The 23,496-nt window shown below is 32.7% G+C and overlaps 1 pseudogene; it reads left to right on the forward strand.

Annotated features, from left to right (window-relative positions):
- The first annotated feature begins 678 nt into the window (after window positions 1-678).
- LOC149150627 (phenylcoumaran benzylic ether reductase PT1-like) lies at window positions 679-10,868 on the forward strand (annotated as a pseudogene).
- Window positions 10,869-23,496: the final 12,628 nt, after the last annotated feature.

Genomic DNA, 23,496 nt, shown 5'->3' on the forward strand with positions numbered 1-23,496 from the left:
ATCATTATATGTTTTAGAATTTTCGACTATAATTTTGTTAATTATGAATTTAATATCTTGAAATTTTTTTAGAGCATTTACATTATAAAAAATTCACAATTCAAACGAGGATTCTATACAATGTCCCCAAATGTGAAAAAAAAAAATAAAAATTCCAAAATATATAACAAATATCCAAAATATATAACAAATATTAAGACTCCATTGAACAGTGTAACATGATGATGGGTTCATCTGCGTATGGGCAACTTCTGATGGATTCGTCTGCGTATGGGCAACGTTCAGAGTGGCAACGTTTAGAGTTGCTAGAATGATGTAAAATCGGTGGTGCGGGATATACCTACCGGGTTTGATGTGGATATATACTTTTAATATAGATTTCCATGTTGATAGATACAATTTTTAAAGTTGCTGGGACCCATCGAATTGCAGGTGCCAGGTATTAATCATACACATCTAGCCGAGATTCGCATTAAATTGTTTAAATAATGTTCCGTGCGCGTATTAGGGTAAAGATAAGATTCTCTATGATGATTTAAATTCGGCCGTCGCTGATATGCCTGTGATTTGATGTGGACGTGTACATACAAGCAAAAGTTGAAGTGGAAGTTTTAGAGGTCATAGATCTTTATAAGAGTGGGGGCACTTCATGCTATTTAGTTGAGACCACTGTGCACCATGGTAAGCAACAAGAGCAGGATTCTGATGATTGGTGGAACAGAATTTATCTGTCGTCACTTTACCAAAGACAGCCGCTGACGGCCATCCCACCTTCCTTCTCGTCTGAGAGTAGCTGCTTCTTCTAGTCCGGAGAAAGCCAAGCTAAACCTTCCATGCTTGCGGAGCTACTAAGATGCATGGGCATCTATAATTTCTCTTACGCGAGGTCAAAAATTTTAAGATAATTTGTTACAGTGGTTTTAGTTTAAGTTCGATTTGTCTTAAATGGGTCTTTAGATCTTATTTTCAAGGATCTAAACCGAATAATGTAATTTTTCTATGTTATTTTTAATTGATTAATAAACTGGAGTGGGATGGAGAGACTTTTTTTTATGTGTGGAAACTTTTGTTTGAGAATTTCAAATTCATTTAACTAGTTTTTCTGTAATTTGTTTTTGTTCTTACGGTTTTTTAAATCATGTATTAAACAGACCCGAGAGTTTACATACATATATGTATCGTTGTCAGAGTGTTACATGAGGAGCAGAAAAGGGCAAGAGTTGCTTAAGTGAGGAGTAGAGCCGAAGGAGGCAGCTGAGAGGAGAGGTCGGAAGAACATTGAAGCTCAAAGGAATCAGAAGATCGAATTTGAGTTTAAGCCGAGAGAAGCCAACACTTTAACTATGTTTTTCCTTTCTAGAGAAGTATGTCAAGTGTCGGAGTCGGGATCGTCTATTGACAGATGTCATAGCGAAGAACCATAACTTGGACATTGGAATCTCAGAACTTCATAACATTGTAATTATTTAAAAGTTCTGAGACCCAAGACCATCACGTGATGATGACATAAAATATTTCTGTTCGCAGACCTGTCAAGTGTTGTGGCGCAATTCCTTATAACGGTGAGTGGGCCATATCAGAGGTCGGAACCTCGGAGGATCGTTTAAATTGAATTTAAGAAATTTTCCAATAGCCGAGATCCCAAAGGCACGAAATCTAGAGACTCCGAGAAGCGAAGGTTCCGAGATCGTTAAGAGCTGAGGACCCGAGACTTGAGAGGAGCAAGGATCCGAGATCTGAGATCGGAAAGCATCGACAATCCATTTGATCTGAGACCGGAGATCCAAGAAGCGCCAACGATGTTTTTGCCCCTATTTTATTAAATTATTCCACTGCACTTAAGTTTTCCACGTTGTTTTTAAGAGGGATTTTGATTGGGGAATTGGAGGAAGCGCCTACTGAGGGAAACCAACTCAGAGAGGGACTCATTCTAAGAAAATCATATCATAGTTAGATTTGCATCAAGTGGTATCAGAGCAGACTCTACGTCTGCTTTAGGAACAAAAGGAAATCATGCTGCCTAGAGTTGTAAGAGGTGTTGACTGAGGTGAAGCTAGAGGACAGAGACGAATTCCAGTTGCTAACAGAGAAGTGCTCTGAGCAATGTGGAAATCAGAAGAATGAATGAAAATAATGTAAACTAGTCGACACCGAGAACCAGAAGCTGGACATGTGAGTTTTGAGGAGGAAGAAGCTTTAGAATAAGAAGCAGCAGTAGAAGAACCAATATAGGCTAAGATATTCAAAGCAATTTTGGGATCTGTTATGAAACCCAAACCATATATGTTTTCTTACACTGGTAGCATGAATCCAAAAGATCTTATCAACTCGATCACATAAATGGATAAATTATTCGAATATGGAAAAATGTACGAGGAGAAGAAGGTCAAGTTTGCAGTAACAAGGTTAATGGGACATGCAACTCTATGGTGGGATGATGTGAAAACACAGAGAAGAATAAAGAACAAGCAAAAGATCAAGAGTTGGGATAGGATAGTAGCAAAGCTGAGAGGGAAGTTTCTACCAAACGATTACTAGTTAACTTTGTTCACGTATATCCAGAACCTCAGAAAGAGAGGTATGACAATAATAGAATACACAAAGGAGTTTTATAAGGTGAATATTAGAGCTAGATATGTGGAAGATTTTTCAAAGAATACTGCAGGTACATAAATGAACTTAGATTGGATATCCAAGATGAAATTAGTGTGCTATTCATAAGGACAATAGAGAAGGAATACCAAATTGTTTTGAAAGCAGAGGAGAAGCTTGTAAGGAAACAAGCTGGCAGAGGTAATGGTGTTGTTAGAGGTAGAGGATAGTAGCATAACAGAGGAAGATCTACTGCACCGAAAGATGGGGCTAGTAGTTCTAGTCCACAACAACAACAGGAAGGAGAGGCCAGAGGCGAAATATCATTTTCCAGAGGACGAGAAAGAGATAGAAGAGAGGTTCGTTGCTACAAGTGTGGCAAGCTTTATCATATGGCTTATGAATGTCAAGGGAGTAGAGAACCAGACTAAAGGAACATTGTTGTAGCTCCAATAGAAGAATTTGAAGTAGATGTGGAGAAAGAAAAAAATGTGCTAGAGACAAGAGAAGCCATGATGATGAAGAAGGTGTTGATCAAGCAAGAGAAGGAAGTTGTAGAATCAGACCAGAGGAAAATATTATTTTGGACTATTTTCAAAATCTAGGGTAAGTGTTGTAAAGTAGTGATTGATAGTGGTAGTACAAACAACCTAATGTCCATAGAGGTTGTAGAAAAGCTGAAGCTGAAAAAGAAGAAGAATCCAACACCCCATAAAGTGTCTTGGTTGTAGAAGTGACAACAAATTTTGGTGAATGAGTAGTGTGAGATAGAGCTACAAATTGGTAGTTACAAAGACAATATTTTGTGTGACGTGATGTCGATGGATGTATGTCACATTTTGTTGGGAAGACCATGGTAGTTTGACATAAGTGTGGTGCATGGTGGTAAGAGAAATACTTATAGGTCTCGAAAGGATGACATCAACCATACTTTGTTTCCATTGTAGGAAGAAGGGAATTTTGGAGGTAGTGATTCAAAGGCATTACTCATGAGTGGAAAGGAATTTTTGCAGTAGTTGGAATCAGAGGAGGTAATTTTTTCTATTGTTTGCAAGCCTAGAGTAGTTCCTACTTCTAGTACTATTTCTGATTTTCTTGTAGAGATTCAAGAAATGCTAGAAGAATATCATGATATTGTGGTGGATGATCTACCAAGTGAGATACCACTAATGAGGAGTATCAATCATTATATTGACTTGATATTAAGAGCAAGTTTTCCCAATAAAGCTGCCTACCGCATGACACCTAAAGAGAATGGAGAAATAAAAAAGCAAGTGCATGAGTTGTTAGATAAGGGATTAATCAGAGAGAGCCTTAGTCTATGTGTTGTACCCATAGTGTTGACTCCAAAGAAGGATGGTGGATGGCACGTGTATAGACTCCTGAGATTTAACCAAAATTACCATCAGGTATCATTTTCGCCTGCCACGTGTTGGATTGTTTAAGTGGTGCTAATTGGTTTTCTAAAATTTATTTGAAGAGTGGATACCATAAAATGAGAATGAGAGAGGGTGATGAGTGGAAGACTGCTTTTAAAACTAGTGAGGGTTTGCATGAATGGAAGGTAATGCCATTTGGTTTGTCCAATGCACCTAGTACTTTCTTGAGGTTGATGAATGAAGTGTTAAAGGAGTTTATAGGAAATTTTTTGATTGTTTACCTTGATGACATTCTAGTGTACAATCCATATAAGGAGGAGCATATGAGACATTTGAGATATGTACTAAAGAAGCTACAACAAGAGAAGTTGCTTGTGAATTCGAATAAATGTTCTTTTTTGAAGTTAAAGCTTGTATATCTAGGATTTTTGATTTCTACAGAAGGATCGAATATGGATCCAGGTAAGGTGAAAGCTATCCTTGAATGTACGTCTCCAAAAGTGTTTTTGAAGTTAGAATTTTTCATGGTTTGGCAAGTTTTTACAGGAAATTTATCAGGAATTTTAGTAAGATGAGCACACCAATTGTAAAGATAGTGAGGAAGAATTAACAACCATTTCAGTGGACCGATGAAGCTGAAATAGGGTTTCAGATGTTGAAGAAGAAGATTAAAGAACAATCCGTATTGTTCTTCCAAATTTTAATAAATCTTTTCAAGTAAATACTGATGTGAGTAATGATGCAATTGGAGTAGTGCTTAGCTAGGAGGACAAACCGATATCTTATTACAGTCAGAATTTGAACGAGGCCAGAAGGAAGTACACAACCTATGACAAGAAGTTTTATGTAGTGGTTCAAGCTCTTAAGAAGTGGAGGCATTATTTGTTGTCTAGGAAATTTATTTTGTATACAGATAATCGTGCTCTTTAGTATTTAATGCAGTAGCCTAAATTGAACCAGAAAGATATTAAATGGGTTGATTACCTACAAAGCTTTACATTTGTTTTGAAGCATATTAGTGGTTAATCTAATAAAAGTGTAGATGCTTTGAGCAGGAGACGACTTTTGTTGCAAGAAAGTCAAGTTCAAGTGTTGGGATTTGATTTTATCAAGGAGTTGTATGAGGAGGATATAGACTTCAAGGAAGCCTTTGAAGGTTGTAAACATCCATCTACTCAAGATAGGATTCGATGGCTTGATTACATGATTCAATATGGACTACTTTTAAAAAACAACCAACTTTTCATTCTGAATTGTTCCATGAGGGAGAACCTGATCAAAGAAAAGAATAGTGGAGGCCTTCAAGGACATTTTGGATAGGACAAGAATTATGAATTATTGAAATGACATTATTATTGGCTGAAGCCAAGATCAGATGTGTAGAAGTTTGTAAAGAGATCCATAATTTGTCAATATGCCAAAGGAAGAGGTCAGAACACTGGATTGTATACCCCATTGCCAATTCCAGAGAGGCCTTGGGATTCAGTAAGTATGGATTTCGTTCTGGGATTGCCAAAAACTCATAAAGGTAATAATTATGTTTTTGTGGTGGTAGATAGATTTTAAAAAATGACTCATTTTATTCCATTTACTAAGAGTAGTGATGCTATCCATATTACTAATCCGTTATTTAAAGAGGTAGTAAGACTAGATGGAATTCCCAAGAGAATTGTTTCAGATCTAGAGACTAAATTCATTGGACATTCCTGGAGGGCATTATGGAAGAAATTTGGCACAGAATTGCAGTACAACTTAACATATCACCTGCAGAATGATAGTTAGACTGAATTTGTGAACAAAAGACTTGGAAACATTCTGTGCAGTTTGACTGGAGATCAACCTAAGCAGTGGGACCATATTCTAGCACAGTTCGAGTATGCTTAAAATGATACTCCAAACATAAATACAGGACAAAGACCTTTCCAGATTATGTATGGGATGAACTAGAGGGGATTATATGAACTCATAAATTTGGGAAGAATGGAGCAAAGAACCTCAGCAGGAGAAGATTTTTCTATAGTAATACAAGAAATCCATAATGAGGTCAAGTAAAAATTGTATGATAGTGGCCTGAAATATAAAAGCATAGCAAATATTAGTAGAGGGGAGAAAATTTTGAAGTTGGAGATCTAGTACTTGCACATTTGAGGAAAGAGAGATTCCCTAAGGTCGAGTAAAACTAGTTGAAGTTAAAAAAAACAGGACCCTTCAAAATTTTGAAGAATTTTTCTGCAAATGCTTATGAACTTGAACTACCACCTGGAATTGGAATTTTACCTATTTTTAATGTATCATATCAATGTGAGTATGATGTAGGGGCATTCGTAATTTCTCTTTGACCGAGAGGTGAAAACCTTTTACCAGAGGAGTTGGTTCCTTAATGTGTGGTTTGTTAAGTTAGGATTGTATTTAATTGGGCATGTAATTAATTAAAATAGACAATTTGTTGCAGTAGTTGTAGTTTTAGTTCAATTTCCCCCAAATGGGTCTTTAGATCCTATCTTCAAGGATCTGAACCGAATAATGTAATTCTTATATATTTCCTTTGATTAATGAAAGTGGAGTGGGGTGGAGAGAGTTTTCTTTATGCGTGGAATTTTTTTGTTGAGAGCTCTAAGATCACTTAACCAGTCCTTCTGTAACATGTTTTTGTTCCTATAGTTCTTTAAGTGATGTATTTAATTAAACATACTTGAGAGTTCGTGTACATATATGTATCATCATCAGAGTGTTGTAGGGGGAGCAAAAAAGGGCGAGAGTTGTTTAAGTGAGGAGTAGAGCCAAAGGAGGGAGCTGAGAGGAGAGGCCAGAAGAACATTGAAGCTTAAAGGAATTGGAAGATCAAATTTGAGTTTAAGATGAGAGAAGCCAACACTTAGTCATTTTTTTTCGTTTTTAGAAAAGTATATCAAGTGTCAGAGTCGAGATCGTCTATTGATAGATCTCGTAACAGATAACCAGAGCTCAAACATCGTAATCTTAGTACTCATAACATTGTAATTATTTAAAAGTTCCGAGACCTGAGACTGTCACGTGATGTTGACGGAAAATATTTATGTTCTGCGAACCTGTTAAGTGTTGTGGCACAATTCCTTATAACGGTGAGTGGGCCATATTGGAGGTCAGAACCTTGGAGGATCGTTTAAATTGAATTTAACAAAAATATCGAGACCTGAGATCCTAAAGGCATGAAGTCCCAAGACTGTGAGAAGTGAAGGTTCCGAGATCGCTGAGAGCCGAGGACCCAAGACACGATAGGAGAAAGGATCCGAAATCCAATATCAGAAAGGGCCGAGAAGCCATTTGATTCAAGACCATAGATTTGAGAAGTGCCAACAGTGATTTTTCCCTGTTTTATTAATTTTTTCCACTGCGCTTAAGTTTGTTGTCGTGTTTTTAACAGGGATTTTGATCGAGGAGTTGGAGCAAGTGCCTACTAAGGGGAACCAACACAGAGAGTGACCGATTCTAAGCAAAACTTAGATAGATTTACATCATAATATACTCCATGTAAGTTCTTCTGCTAATTTTCTAATATGCGCTGATTATTTTCTTTGGTGGGTTTTGAGAATCGGGAAGGGTATGCCGAACCTCCAACTTTCATTTCGAATTTCGTTTTTATTTTCGTGAGTATGCTTATTTCACCATTCCCTTCAATGGGTTATGAGGTGTGTTCTTTCCTTTTTTTCTATGGTGAGTTAGGGTTATTCCACATCTGTTATATGGTTGTCGAGTGAGAGTTATTTTCATGTTGGCTTTGATGTATTGATGTTAAAAATTAATAGGAAGTTTTTTAATGGTACAAAGGAGTGGTTGGTACAATGGAATATTATGCCCTCCACCTGAATAAAAATCTGACCGGGGACACCTTTGGCCTCTTGTGATAAGGTTCAAGGAGTAGGCTCCAAGTCTCCTAGTGGTTGGGATGTTATCCCCTCCATTCTGATTCAAATCCCACCAAGGACATCTTTGGCCCAGTGTGATAAAACCCATGTACTAGGTTCCCCCCCTATCGACCCCTCATGATAAGTCTCCTCGTGGTTGCAATGTTATCTGCTTCATCTTGTTTCAATTCCCACCAGAATATCTTTGGCCCCTTTTGATAAAGTATGAGTAAGCTCCCCACATATTTGTCCCCTTATGATAAAGCTCCTAGTGGAGTCTCTACTCTTGCTATGTCATAAATTCATGATATATTTAATTTACCTGTGATTAGATATATTCTTAGTATTATATTACCAATAAATTATTTATTTACCATAATATATATATTAAGTAATATGTGATAATCTAATTTTAAAATTAGAAATTAAATTAAATTTCCAAATATTTGTGGGAATTGGATTTTAAACAAATTCTTTAACTATAATATATAGTTCTTCAAATCCAAATAACTCTTAAATATGTGGAGTCCACAATATATATAGATATATAGATATATCTATAGGTAAATAACTGGTTTCAAATCCAAATCACTGTTAAATAATTAAGGAAAATCCCTCCCCACAAATATCTGGAAGCCCAATTTAATCTCTAACTAGGGTTAGATTATCACCTATTACTTACTTCTTTAATACATAACAAAACAAAATAATAGATTCGCTAAAGGATCGTAGTATTGAACCTTACGAACAAATGGGAAGAGATCTTCCGTAACGAGATATATATATATATATATATATATATAATAACTAACTTTTCTCAAATCCAAATCATTGTTCTTCGTAATGTTCAATACTCCGATCCTTCAGTGGATCTATTATTTTGTTTGGTTATATATATGTTATCCACTAAAATTGATTTGTTCGTAATTTTTAATACTACAATCCTTCTGCGGATCTATTATTTTGTTTTGTTGGGCTGCGACAATTGAGCGGTATATTTTTTTCTTTGTAACGAAATAATTTTGAGAATGGATCACGACTTTGATTGTACGTACTTTTAATTTAGAGTTAAAGCGAACTACCCTTTTAACTATACTGATCTTTGATTTAAAAAAGAGAGCTACGAAAGATTTCCTTTTTTTTCAATTTTGAAATAAATGTTTTAAAATAAATGGTGGATACTGTTTTAAAAATCCATAAATAAGACTTAGGTCACTCTAATCACTCCTGTCAATTGGACTCTAAAATATTCTTGAAATTAAGAATCAAATTAAATCCTGCAAAGATAAATGTAATCTGTTAATAACAGTCGGTGAAAATAAATGTATTCCATTTATCGAAGAGAACGCAATGTTGGATTCAACAAACTACCTATACTGGTCTCTATCATAAAATCTCCCATTTGTTAATTTTCTTGCTTGTTTGACAGACCGCGTAGGTAAGTTTTACTGATCATTCACTTCCATCTTAAGGGATCTTTGGACTACTATGCAAATTTGTGGTAGGCCATCAAGAAAGTGGACTTTGTTATCTCAGCTATAGGGGATTTCCAGCATGCAAGTCAGATGAATATTATGAATACCATTAAAGAAGTTGGCAACATCAAGGTTAGTATTAAAAAGTAACATTAATAAATTCAATCAAGTCTATGTCAAGTTGTTACTTTTTCACTATTATTATTGATCATATTTAATAGGTTTTTGAAACACTGAGGTAAGATGTAAAAATAATGTAAGTTGATCCAATCAAGCCTGTATATCAGATTGTTATTTTTCACAACTATTATTGATGATATTTACGTGCCTTTTTGCTGATATTACACAGAGGTGATTACCGTCCGAGTTTTCGTTTGAATTCGATAAATTTCATGATGCAATGGGACCTATAAAGTCAATACTTGAGGATACGTTAAAATTTCGCAAGGTCATTGAGGCAGAAGGGATCCCTTACACATATGTCAACTGCAACTGTTTTGCAGAGTATTTCGTGTCCTGTATGTGGCATCTGGACCTCATGGTTGGCATTACTCCACCTGCAGCGCCCCCTCCAAGGAATAAAATCATCATATACGGAGATGGAAACTCCAAAGGTAGTGTTTACAATAACACTAGATAAAATTTATTTAACTTTGTCTAGTGAGTAGCATTCTATTAAGTATATTATTGTGTTAAGGATATTAGCGGTTGTTTATCCATTCTGTAATGAATGACTGTATGCAATGCAGCGGTTTTTGTTAAGCAGGATGGTATTGCAACATATACCATTAAGACAGTCGATAACCCTAGAACACTAAACAAGTCCTTGTATTTCCTGCTTCCGGCCAACACTTTGTCTGTGAATGAGCTTGTCGGCCTATTGGAGAAGATGATCGGCAAGACTATGGAGTAGGATTATATTTCAGAGTAAGAGTAAAGCCTTCTTCCTTTAGCAAGTTTATAATTAAATACTCTTTTAAAGGAATTTTATCTATTTGTTGGATATTTTGCTTTTCTTTTCAAGTATATTCTATCGCAGATTTGGTTATTCAATATATCTGTATTAAAGTCAATTTTTAACTCTGCTTCAAATTTAATAAAATATCAAGATATAGTTCATTTTTAATTAAATTGTAAATTTAAATGATAAAAAATGTTGGAAAATAGAGTAAATGTAAAGTTAATGGTTAACTTTGTAACATGACTCTCCAATAGCACGAATCTGCAATCAAATTAAGATAAGTGTTATTGTGTTTGGTGATAGGCTTAAATCAAATATACTTGAGAGAGTATCAAATAAAGTTTTGGTGATTAACTTAAGTTTGAGAAGTCACTAACTTAGCTTGTGAAATATTGTTGGTTGGAAATACAGATGCACAATCTGATGTTGAGAAGCATTATTTTTCCGTGCTTCATTATGTCTTTATAAAAGGGAACCTCACAAACTTTGACATTGGCCTAATGGTGTGGAGGCTAGTCAACCGTACCCTGATGTAAAGTATACTACTGTTGAAGAGATCTTTAAACACTGTGTCTAATGTTCTTTATCAAAGCTGATCCATAGAATAACAAAGATCTTTGGTATTGTGCTCTTCACCCGCTATGCCTAAAAATCTTTGTCAAAGGTGCTTAAAATGACAAAGGTTTGTGCCTGTGTATGTTGTCTTTTTCAAATTGGGTTTTTAAATAACATTGTAAATTTTCATTGGAGTGCGTTTCTCGAAGTTACAAGGATTGTGCATTGGTATTGTTTTATGGTTTTATATTATTTTGATATTTGAACGTGTTACAATTTTTTTAAAAGTGTTTTGTGTAGACATAAGTCTTTAACAAAAAAAAATTGGATGGGTAGAGAAGAGTTTATGGGAAAATGTGTTGTTTAAGTATTTTTTGTTTGGCATAAAACATTGATTCAAATCTGATTTATGTTTTGTTATAATTAATTATAATAAAAACAATTATTAATTTGTTTTTTAATTATAATTATTTTTTGAAATATTTATAATAAAATTAAATATTATTTTAAATTATCATAGTTAACTTTCTGATTAGGTTTAATGATAAAGAATATCTATATATATAATAAACTTTAAAAATATATATATATATATATATATATATATCATTTTCAAAATATTTATATTAAAATCAAATTATATTTTTATTAATAATGTTTGTATTGAACTTTCATATCAATATGTTCTTTGTTAAAAATGCAGCAAGAAAAAATGTTGTACTATTTTTTTAATATTATAGTATATTATGAATATTAATAATAAAAAAGATATTTTTTTATAATTTAAATTAATTAGAAGTACTTGGTAGGAATAAATTTTTAAGGATGAAGAGCATTGACCTTACATGGGTATATAATGTAATGAGGAAAATGTATAGATAAAGGGGAAGGGGAATGTAACACCCCAATATGAACCTTGTATGTAATTGTACACATTTTTATTAGGCTAGTGATCTAGGTTATGTTGGGCATATTTTTTTTTTATGTTTTCTATGTTATTGAGGCATGTATGCTTATGTGTGGATGTGTTTTGAGACTAGAATGTTCGAGTGGTTTTGGCGAGATAACCTACAACCTAAAATTCCAGCAAGCCTAGCAGGTGTAACATGTAAACACACATATATATTAGTAAATGACACCATAACTATAGAATAGGGGGCAAGAAGAATTAGAGGGCGCTAGGACTCCAGGAAAGGAAGGTAGAGGACCCAGGGAGCTTAGCAACGGGACTAAGCCAATAAATGTGTTATTTTATTCCTATCAAATGTATAAAGGTAAAGTTGCTTGATATTAAAATATATTATAACATTAAAATATATTATATTATTATGATATATTATAGTAATATAAAATTCTAGATTATGGGGCATTGGGGCTATACAAGTTATATTCCATGGTTCAATTTGTTTTTCTATGAATGTGACTGCCCAAGAGAGCTACAAAGTGTATGATTATTGTACCCTGAGGATCTTAGGTGGGTATATGTACAAGTGTAGCTCTCCTTGGGCTACCTTGTGTAAGGCTGCAACCCTAGAGGGAGAAGTATAGGGATAGGTGTCCTCATATATTCCTGGAGGGTATTTGGAGACACTCAAGGGAATATAGGACTCCTAGAAGGCACATGGCTCTGAGACATCCCATGGATGGGTAATGACATAGCTTGATGGATTGTAAATAGAAGGGGACACACTACCTTGGGTTGTGTGGGTTGATGGGGGATGTGAGACTATTTGTTGGAAGTTGTTGGGGTTTGGTAGTGTGGACCTATTCATGTTCAACATTTTTTATGTGCCATGGCTACCTTTACATAAGTCATTGTGCTTGTGAAATCGCGATCCCATCTTGGGGTTCATTTACAATTGAGATATTATAAGTAGTTTGGTTTATGGATAGGTGGATCATCCAAGGTCTATAGTGAGTCAATCAATTTTATCGAATATGTTTTCAAACCCTGAATTTTTCATTTTTGTTGTTTATAATATATGAATTTTATGCATGTTATTGTGTTGGTATGGTTATATTACACACATATCTACAAAAATATGTAGATATGTATGTTTGTGTGTGTGTACACACACACACACACATATATAGACACACACACACACACACACATATGAATGTACATACACACACATATATATTTATGTGAGTGTGTATGTACATGCATATGTGTGTGTGTGTGTGTGTATTGTGGGATCAAAATCAGAGTGGGTGGCATTTCCTTGACTGGGTGGATGAGGGTTGTGGATTTACACTTGAGATGTTATAAGTAGTTTGGTCTATGGATAGGTGGATCATCCAAGGTCTTCAGTGAGTCAATAAATTTTATCAAATATGTTTTAAAACCCTAAATTTTTCATTTTTGTTGTTTATAATATATGAATATTATGCATGTTATTGTGTTGTTATGGTTATATTACACACATACGTACATACATATGTATATATGTACACACACACATATATAGACACACACACACACATATATGAATGTACATACACACTCACATATATCTTTATGTGAGTGTGTATGTACATGGATATGTGTGTGTGCATGTGTGTATTATGGGATCAAAATCAGAGTGGGTGGCATTTCCTTGACTTGGTGGATGAGGGTTGTGTTACAAGAGGGTTGCTAACCTACTTAAAATTTATCATTTAAAAGTTAGCAACCAAACTAGCACTATACTTTCCTTATGAAATAAAAGTACTATCATTCAATTATTTAACCTCCATGCCAAGGAAATAATTCATTAATCCCAAATATACCATATTAAACTCACATGTCATTTTTGCTCTAAAGTAATCCATCAATAACACATGCTCACATGTCATCTATTTATAATCACACAATCAACTAATCTGTCTTCATGTTGGAATTGACATAGATAGTTAACTCAATTCCTCTCCTACCAAAGCCATTATTATGAAGCCACATATCTATTGGATCATTTTATCCCTTATGGATATTAATTAAGTTCATATAAGGTCTAATTCAATTTTCAAACTTTTTTTCTTGTTTTGCAACTTGATAACCTATTCCTTGTTCCATAAATGCTTCCCCATGTAAGAAATCATTCAATAATGGTGACTTTGACATTTCAAAACCCTTCAACTAAAATTAGTTTGCTAATATCAAAACCATTGTTATAGTATCTAATATTTGTATGCTAGTTGGAGTTCCATTGGAATGATTATCTCTTGTTGTTGTGAATAACTCTTTTCCATCTAATATTTCTATGGTAACTAAAGTCACACTTTAGTTGTCGTGATTGACTCTTCAACAACAATTATTCCTCATACTTGTCACAATAGGTTTATTTCTTGCCATTCAATAAAAAAATATTTTTTCAACTTAAACTTACTAAAATATAGACAAAATAACAATATTATCTTGATTGATACTATTGGACCAATTTCCTTGAGGTTTTTTATATTTCTTGAAGGACTTGAATTGGATTATGGAATTTCACTTCAAATTCATGTGTAAATTATTGAACATGGAGAAGTTATCAAACTTAAACTATTGTTGAAGTTTTTAGAAAAAGGATATAATTCCATCTTGTGATCATTATATTTTCACAACATTTGGTTTTCCTTGCATTACACCTTCATATTAGTACCACTCTTCCTCCTTATCAAATATTAGATTGCAACTAATTATCAACTTATATAGCTTATAACCCTTTCTATCCTAAACAAAAATAAATTGTTCACTTTAACATTTGATTTTTTTGTCTCTCATCCTCTTAGAAATGTGAGAGTGAAAGGTTCAATGAGATCCACCTTATGATCAGCTACTCATAGTTTTAATTTTCTCAAGAATCTAGTGGTATCATGCCCTTCACACCCTTTATAGAGTACATATTCAACAAGTACCTAAAGTAATACCCAACATATTCACAAAAGGATTTTGTAAGATTGTTGGCCTTAATGATAGTTTTTTCCATTTAAAATATTTCTCTAGCTACATTCTACCACCCCAATTTGTTGAAGTTTATAATATACACTTGGGAACCTTTTTATTAATTATAGTTCCAAAATTTTTGAAATTTATGGAGTGTAATTTTTTTGGCTTGAAATCAATTTAGAGAGTCAAATCTCATTCGATAATTACTAATGATTTAAGTATGAGCAGTGGATAGAAAATATAGATACTTGGAGCTAATGATAACCATCAAACAATTTATGTAATTTTGATACTTGGGATAGATTTTGAACTATATATCTCCTACCTAGTTTAATTTCAATGGTATCATGCTTTTACCCTTTGTGAATTTTTGCAATCTTCATGATGAAATCAAGGTATACGACATATTCTTAATTCACCCAAAGTGATAGGTTTAATGGTTGTAGTCCTAGAGGGGATTGGAAATTAATCCTCTTTGCAAACCAAAAGTTGCAGCCTTTGTTGAGTCTTGAAACCAGATGTGTCTGATAAGGAGCATAGGGAACCTAATCGCATTCTCCTTCGTACTCCATTTCTTATGCTACATAGTGGGACTAACACCCTTTTAAGGTATAATAATTATAATTATAAAGATACTATGAGTTTGAGGCAAAGAATGCAAAGGGATAGTGATATTTCTTTACCTTTTAACTACCCCCTCAACATAAGGTGGGATCCATAATTGCAAATTGATGTGGGGCTTAAGTATGAACATGAAAAGGGAATATTTAAACCTTCACCTTTAGCCTAACTAAAATGAAACAGAAGTCATGCGAAATATTTAATAATACTTCAACTTCTATAATATTTCCCTCTTACTTACAGCCATCCATTCACTTTCATAATCAAATTATATCACTTCTTACTAGCATATGAATGCAAGTCGAAGGGGTAGCGTGTTATGTGGGCACGTGTTTAAGGCGCAAAATACTTATGCATAGGTGTTAATTTTACCTACTAATCAATATGGTGTCAACTCACAATAATGAAGCTTGTTAGAAAGTTGGGTATGCATAATTAAATTGCAGAACCAATTATTCATGATGGTGGAATTATAACATTGATAGTCAATTGTTACACTCAAACTCAACTACATTATTATTTCATAGAGGGTCTATGTTGATGAGATAGGAGGGATTATAGAATTACCCTTTGTCGAGCAAATTCAAGGTAGAAATTGGTAAAATATTATCCATACTCGTTTGTTGGGTTGACTTAGATGTTGAGTTTTTTTTCTTCCTTTATCTTGTTCCCTTATAAACATTTGTCAAGTTTAATGTTTCTATAAAGATAATACATAAAAAAAATAAAAAAATTATACCTTATTTAAAGAAAATTTATTTATACTAAAGTTTATAGAATGTGAATGTGTTAGGTTTAACATTTCTTTCTTTTCTTTAAAAGCTAATATTAATCTAAAAACCTTAATCCTAAATCAAAATAATGATGTCTTTAAATTAGCATACTTCAAAATTATTCTCCCCTTTCTCCAAATAATTTACAAGATGAAGTTATTATTATTATTTTAATTAACTAAATAATAAAAAAATAAAAACTAAAATAAATAAAATATACTTGAATTTATTAAAATATTCAATTATATAATAAAATATACTCTTCCCTTTCCCATACTTTCTATCAAACCTGCAATTTTTTTTCACCATTTTAACACCCTATAATATAAAATTAAAATATTCAAATATATAATGAAATATACTATTTCCGTTTGGATATTTCCGATGGAACCCACAAAACTTTTTCACCATTTTAGCACCCTTAAATGTAAGTGATATTAATTTGTGAAGTTGATATAACTGTTACCGTAATAAAAGACGCATCTTCTTATTATCCAAGGGAGAATTTGATGGTGATGGGTCACGTTATCAAATAAAGAACAGCTTATGGTGATGGTGTTAGATTTGATTTTAGTTAAAAAAAAAAAATAAGAAATCATAGAAGTATTTAAATAGATTTTTAAATAAAAGTAACACTTAAATTTAGGTGAATTGCAAATTAGATATCTAAAACGTATGAAATAAAAGTGAGAACGCATTTTACTCCACTCCATATTCATTGAATATACAGAATATACCCTAAGGATGCTTGGAAGAGAGTATGTCCATAGTGAACCACAATTTGGTGACCAAGCTAGATAAATGTGATTTGTCTTTGTTTAAGCAGAACAAAAAATTGTTTTCCAAAGACGAGACATGGAATAAGTGGTAGGCAGATACACGCTTTAGTTTAGCTGTTAATGAAATGTGAAAGTATATATTGTTATATATGAAAGTTGTCCTTAGATGAGTAATAAGTAATTGTATTGTTGAGGAGACATGGAATAAGTGGTAGGCAGATACACGCTTTAGTTTAACTGTTAATGAAATGTGAAAGTATATATTGTTATACACGCTTTAGTTTAACTGTTAATGAAATGTGAAAGTATATATTGTTATATATGAAAGTTGTGTTTAGATGAGTAATAATTGTATAGTTGGATATAGGAGTTTGAATTTTTTTATTATATTTGGTAGAATATAATGTATTCAGTTTTTCATTAATTTGTTATTAGTTTTTTTTTACTAAAAAAATATAAAATCTATCTTAAGTTTAACAATATGAAATTAAATATATTATTTTGAAATTAAATATATTATTTTTAAATAAATTTTATTTTTGTTTATCTCAAATATGATTGGTTGAAATGTCTCCCTTTTTATTGTGTAAGGATGACAAGAATTGATTTTTGTCTACTTTGTTATTAATTACTATGTACAATAAATATAAATAATTTGAAAAATAACATTATATATTAATTACTAAACAAAATTGATTTGTAATTAAACTCAAAATTTTCATTTTTTCATTGGTGTAAAATATTGAATAGAAAATTTTTATGGGTTTGTACAACTCTCATTATATCAATCTATACTCTAATGACATGACATGACATGTGTACTATAATATGAATATTATATTAAAAAATTGTCATCATTCAATATTAAATAAATAATTATTAACTTGTTATTATTCTCTGCAATGTCAAATATATATAAAAGTTTTATCTACCAAAAAATGTTTAATTATATTAAAAAATAAATTAAAAAAAGTTAAATAAATATTTATATAATTTATTTTACAATTTTAATATTATTTGGAATACATAATGATAAATCACATCATAACATTAAAATATTTTATTAAATTAAACCAAATAAAATAAAAATTTGAGAAACGAATTTGACTAGAATTGTTAGATAACTTTGATTTGGTCAAATATTATAATTTGAAATTATAATGGCTTAACATAAACATGAAACTACTCCCTTTTTGAATGTTGGATAGATCATTTTGAAAATTCATAGTGACCTCAACTGTCGTAACTATTGCAAAAAATCAGTGGTAGTTGTCCACGTGGTTAAATGTTGCAGGGAGGCTTAAATGCACCACCCAGTTATTATTAGTGGTAGTTGCTCTAGTTTAAATAAAATATTTTTTGGAAAATTATAGAAATTTTGGCAAGATTTTGATAAAATTTGGTAGGAATTTTTGTAAATTTAAATGTTAAATTTCAAAATTTTAGATGTCTGAGAAGTTTTTGATGATGCGGAATCCACTTCCACCATTAAAAATATAATTCTGCAAATTTTTTTAATTTTTTTATTCAGATTCCAACTACTTTTATCCTTTTCACAATTTTCAATACAAGATCTGGACATTTTGAAAATCCTTAGCGGCCTCAACTATCACAACTAGCCCAAAATGGTAATTGATGACGTGGCTCATGTCAAATGTTGCAAGGAGCTCTAAATGCAGCATCCAGTCAACTATAATCCAAGAAATGATAGGGGTCGTCGACACGGTTGGATGGATCATTTTGAAAATCCCTAGTGACCTCAACTATCACAATTCGCCAAGGATGGTAGTTGATGACGTGGCTCATGTCAAATGTTGCAAGGAGCTGTGCGCCATCGAATCAACTATCATCGTTTCTGGATCATAGTAGTTGTTGACAATATAAATGTTTCAGCGAGCTTTGAATGCGCCTTAGACCTTCGCTTTTGTGCCAACTCACATACCACTAAATATAAATAGTTAATCATTCTCTTAAATTATATAATATAGATTTTTATGGGCATAGTTTATTGAAAGAAATGGTCCTTTTAGCCAATTTTGCTTAAAATATTTTAAAGATTTATAAGTTCAACCGGTTTAATTCTCAAATTTCAAAGTGTTTTAGTGGTTTTCCAGGTCACTGATAATGAATTTTAAATAATAAGCTTTTAGATAAATTTGTATCTTTCTATTAATATGAAAAAGACAAATATTTTTATTAACTGGATTATACTAATTTCAAGTGTAATATATAATTTGAGTGAGTTTATTGGTTAATAATGTGTTTTTTTTAAATGTCAAAATCAAATTTATAGGGGTAAAAGATATGGGTCATTATAAACTTTAGCAATCAAGTATCTTGTCTTATAAACAAAAAGTGTTATACACTAATTTGGTATTTGATTTGGTAGTTATCTTGACATTATTATTATTACTATCATTTTATTATTTTATTAAGAAGTTTAATGTTGTTATGTTATATATAATTATTAATATTAAATCTATAAGACATAAAGTTTTTTGTTAAATTTTTTTGATAGGTAAGTACCCACGGGGGATTTGAATTAGTGACCTATCGCAAGGAGTGTCTTAACAGTACACCCATTCATCACCATCAATTCAAAGCCCAGTGGACCAAGTTTTTTGTTAAATTGTTTATAAAAGAGAAAATTAAATACAACGAAAATTATGAAATAAGAAAATTAAAATTTAATAAGTCTACTTTCATGGCAGAACCATTATCTCTTTTTCTAGTAGTCAAATAGGGATTCCTTAACTCTTAAACTTGATGGTTATTTGTACTTATTCTTAAAAGTGGGTATAAAAATAACCCACCCATTGTACCATCATATTACTATATCCCTTTTAGCAAAGTTGTATCAAATTACTTTGGAAAATAATATGAATGTATGGCATAAGGAGGCTAAACTAAATTTAGGAGCTATTATTTAATGATGGACCACCTTTTTATGCTTAGGATCATTATAAAAGAGTGTCACAATAATAAAACCAACCTCTTATCTTGTTTCATTGATATAAAAAAGAATGGCACAACTAATGGTACTAACCTACAAAGTTAGAGGTATCTTTTGTGTTGACAATTATAGGAGAGAATTATTTTCAATTTTAGGAACATTAAAGGTTGGTTGGAAGAAATTAATTGTACTGTAAGATTTTAGAAGGGTTGTCCCTTGTAGCCTATCCTTTTTGGCATATACTTCAGCAAGTTAGAGAGTTATTTCAAAGACGAAAGTTGTGTTGGCTTGAATCTAGTTAGTTTAGTCATCATCCTCTTTCTTCTTTATATTGATGGTATTGTAATGATAACAAGAAATATCTTGGAATTTGTTTCATCATAAACACTGTGACAGATAAATGTATAGTGACAAATTTATTATGCTCTTAAAAACAATTGTAAATCGATGGAACTTTGACTATGGAATAAGAAAAAATTTCTCTTTGAGATTCTAGTAATTCTATTTATTTTATATGATTATGAAATTTGGGATGATAACATCTTTAAAAAATCATAGAAAAAATATAACAAATCTAAAATTATTTTATAATATATAATAAAAAAACTAAAACCAATACACTATATTATATATTTCTCATCAAATAACATATTTACAATTAGATATTTAATGTTAAAAAACAAATTGATTTAAAAAAAAAAAAAAAACTTCAAAATCCAATCAAAACTATTTATACTTTTAACCCAATTAATATAAGCACACTAAAATAATAAAAAATATCATTTTCTTAATTTTTTATATGATAAATACTACAACTACTTTTTTGATGTAGATTTATTTTATAAAGTGAAAGATGCTTAGTGATTTATTTTATAAAGTGAAAGATGCTTAGTGGATTTCTCATTAAAAGCTTTGTGTAATCATTATATGTTTTAGAATTTTTTTTAAAGCATTTACATTATAGAGAATTCACAATTCAAACGGGGATTCTATCAAATGCCCCTCAATTCTAAAGAAATCAAATTTGAAAATATACCAAAAAAATCTTCCAAAATATATAACAAATATTAAGACTCCATTAAATAGTGTAACATGATGATGGGTTAATCTGCGTATGGGCAACTTCTGATGAATTCGTCTGCGTATGGGCAACGTTCAGAGTGGCAACGTTTACAGTTGCTAGTGTGACCGGATGATAAATTCCATGTGCGTATGGACAACGTTTAGAGTTGCTAGAATTATGTGGATTCCAACTTTTAATATAGATTTCCATGTTGATAGATACAATTTTTAAAGTTTCTGGGACCGATCGAATTGTAGGTGCCAGATATTAGCACTGATTTTGACGTGGATTTTCAATAATAAATCACACATCTAGCTGAGATTGCCATTAAATTGTTTAAATAATGTTCCGTGCGCGTACTAGGGTAAAGATAAGATTCTCTATGATGATTTAAATTCGGTGGTCGTTGATATGCCTATGATTTGATGTGGACGTGTACATTCAAGCAAAAGTTGAAGTGGAAGTTTTAGAGGTCATCGATCTTTATAAGAGTGGGGGCACTTCATGCTATTTAGTCGAGACCACTGTGCAACATGGTAAGCAACAAGAGCAGGATTCTGATGATTGGTGGAACAGAATTTATCTATCGTCACTTTACCAAAGACAGCCTTGCTGACGGCCATCCCACCTTCCTTCTCGTCGGGGAGTAGCTGCTTCTTCTAGTCCGGAGAAAGCCAAGCTAAACCTTCCATGCTTGCGGAGCTAATAAGATGCACGGGCATCTATAATTTCTTTTTGACCGAGAGGTCAAAACTTTTAAGATAATTTGTTGCAGTGGTTTTAGTTTAAGTTCGATTTGTCTTAAATGGGTCTTTAGATCTTATCTTCAAGGATCTAAACCGAATAATGTAATTTTTCTATATTATTTATGTGTGGAAATTTTTGTTTGAGAATTTCAAATTCATTTAACTAGCTTTTCTGTAATTTGTTTTTGTTCTTACATGAGGAGCGGAAAAGGGCAAGAGTTGTTTAAGTGAGGAGTATAGCCGAAGGACGCAGCTGAGAGGAGAGGTCGGAAGAACATTGAAGCTCAAAGGAATTAGAAGATCGAATTTGAGTTTAAGCCGAGAGAAGCCAACACTTCACTTTTTTTTTTCATTTTTAAAGAAGGATGTCAAAGTGTCGGAGTCGGGATCGTCTATGGACAGATGTCATAACGAAGAACCAAAACTTGGACATTGGAATCTCAGAACTTCATAACATTGTAATTATTTAAAAGTTCTGAGACCCAAGACCATCACGTGATGATGACATAAAATATTTCTGTTCCGCGGACCTGTCAAGTGTTGTGGCGCAATTCCTTGTAACGGTGAGTGGGCCAAGGATCGTTTAAATTGCATTTAAAATTTTTTCCAATACCCGAGATCCTAAAGGCACGAAATCTCGAGACTCCGAGAAGCGAAGGTTCCGAGATCGTTAAGAGCTGAGGACCCGAGACTTGAGAGGAGCAAGGATCCGAGATCTGAGATAAGAAAGCATCGACAATCCATTTGATCTGAGACCCGAGATCCAAGACGCGCCAACGATGTTTTTGGCCCTATTTTATTAAATTATTCAACTGCACTTAAGTTTTACACGTTGTTTTTAAGAGGAATTTTGATTGGGGAATTGGAGGAAGCGCCTATTAAGGGAAACCAACTCAGGGAGGGACTCATTTTAAGAAAATCATATCATAGTTAGATTTGCATCAAGTGGTATCACAGCAGACTCTAAGTTTGCTTTAAGAACAAAAGGAAATCATGCCGCCTAGAGTTGTAAGAGGTGTTGGCCCAGGCGAAGCTAGAGGACAGAGACAAATACCAGTTGCTAACAGAGAAGTTGTCCGAGCAATGTGGAAATTAGAAGAATGAATGAAAATAATGGAGACTAGTCGACACCAAAAACCAGAAGCTGGACATGTGAGTTTTGAGGAGGAAGAAGATTCAGAATAAGAAGAAGTTGTAGAAGAACCAATATAGGCTAAGATATTCAAAGCAATTTTGGGATCTGTTATGAAACCCAAACCATATATGTTTTCTTACACTGGCAGCATGAATCCAAAAGATCTTATCAACTCGATCACATAAATGGATAAATTATTCGAATATGAAGAAATTTATGAGGAGAAGAAGGTCAAGTTTGCAGTAACAAGGTTAAGGGGATAGGCAACTCTATGGTGAGATGATGTGAAAACACAGAGAAGAATAAAGAACAAGCAAAAGATCAAGATTTGGGATAGGATAGCAGCAAAGCTGAGAGGGAAGTTTCCACCAAAGGATTACTAGTTAACTTTGTTCAGGTATATGCAGAACCTCAGAAAGAGAGGTATGACAATCATAAAATACACAAAGGAGTTCTATAAGGTGAATATTAGAGCTAGATATGTGGAAGATTTTTCAAAGAATACTGCAGGTACGTAAATGAACTTATATTGGATATCCAAGATGAAATTAGTGTACTATTCATAAGGACAATAGAGAAGGAATACCAAATTGTTTTGAAAGCAGAGGCTAGGCTTGTAAGGAAACAAGCTGGCAGAGGTAATGGTGTTGTTAGAGGTAGAGGATAG

This window comes from Pinus tabuliformis, chromosome 9 (genome assembly GCF_031772625.1).
Source record: "Pinus tabuliformis cultivar Carrire ecotype Pingquan chromosome 9, CPIR1, whole genome shotgun sequence".
In the NCBI taxonomy this organism is placed as follows: Eukaryota; Viridiplantae; Streptophyta; class Pinopsida; order Pinales; family Pinaceae; genus Pinus; species Pinus tabuliformis.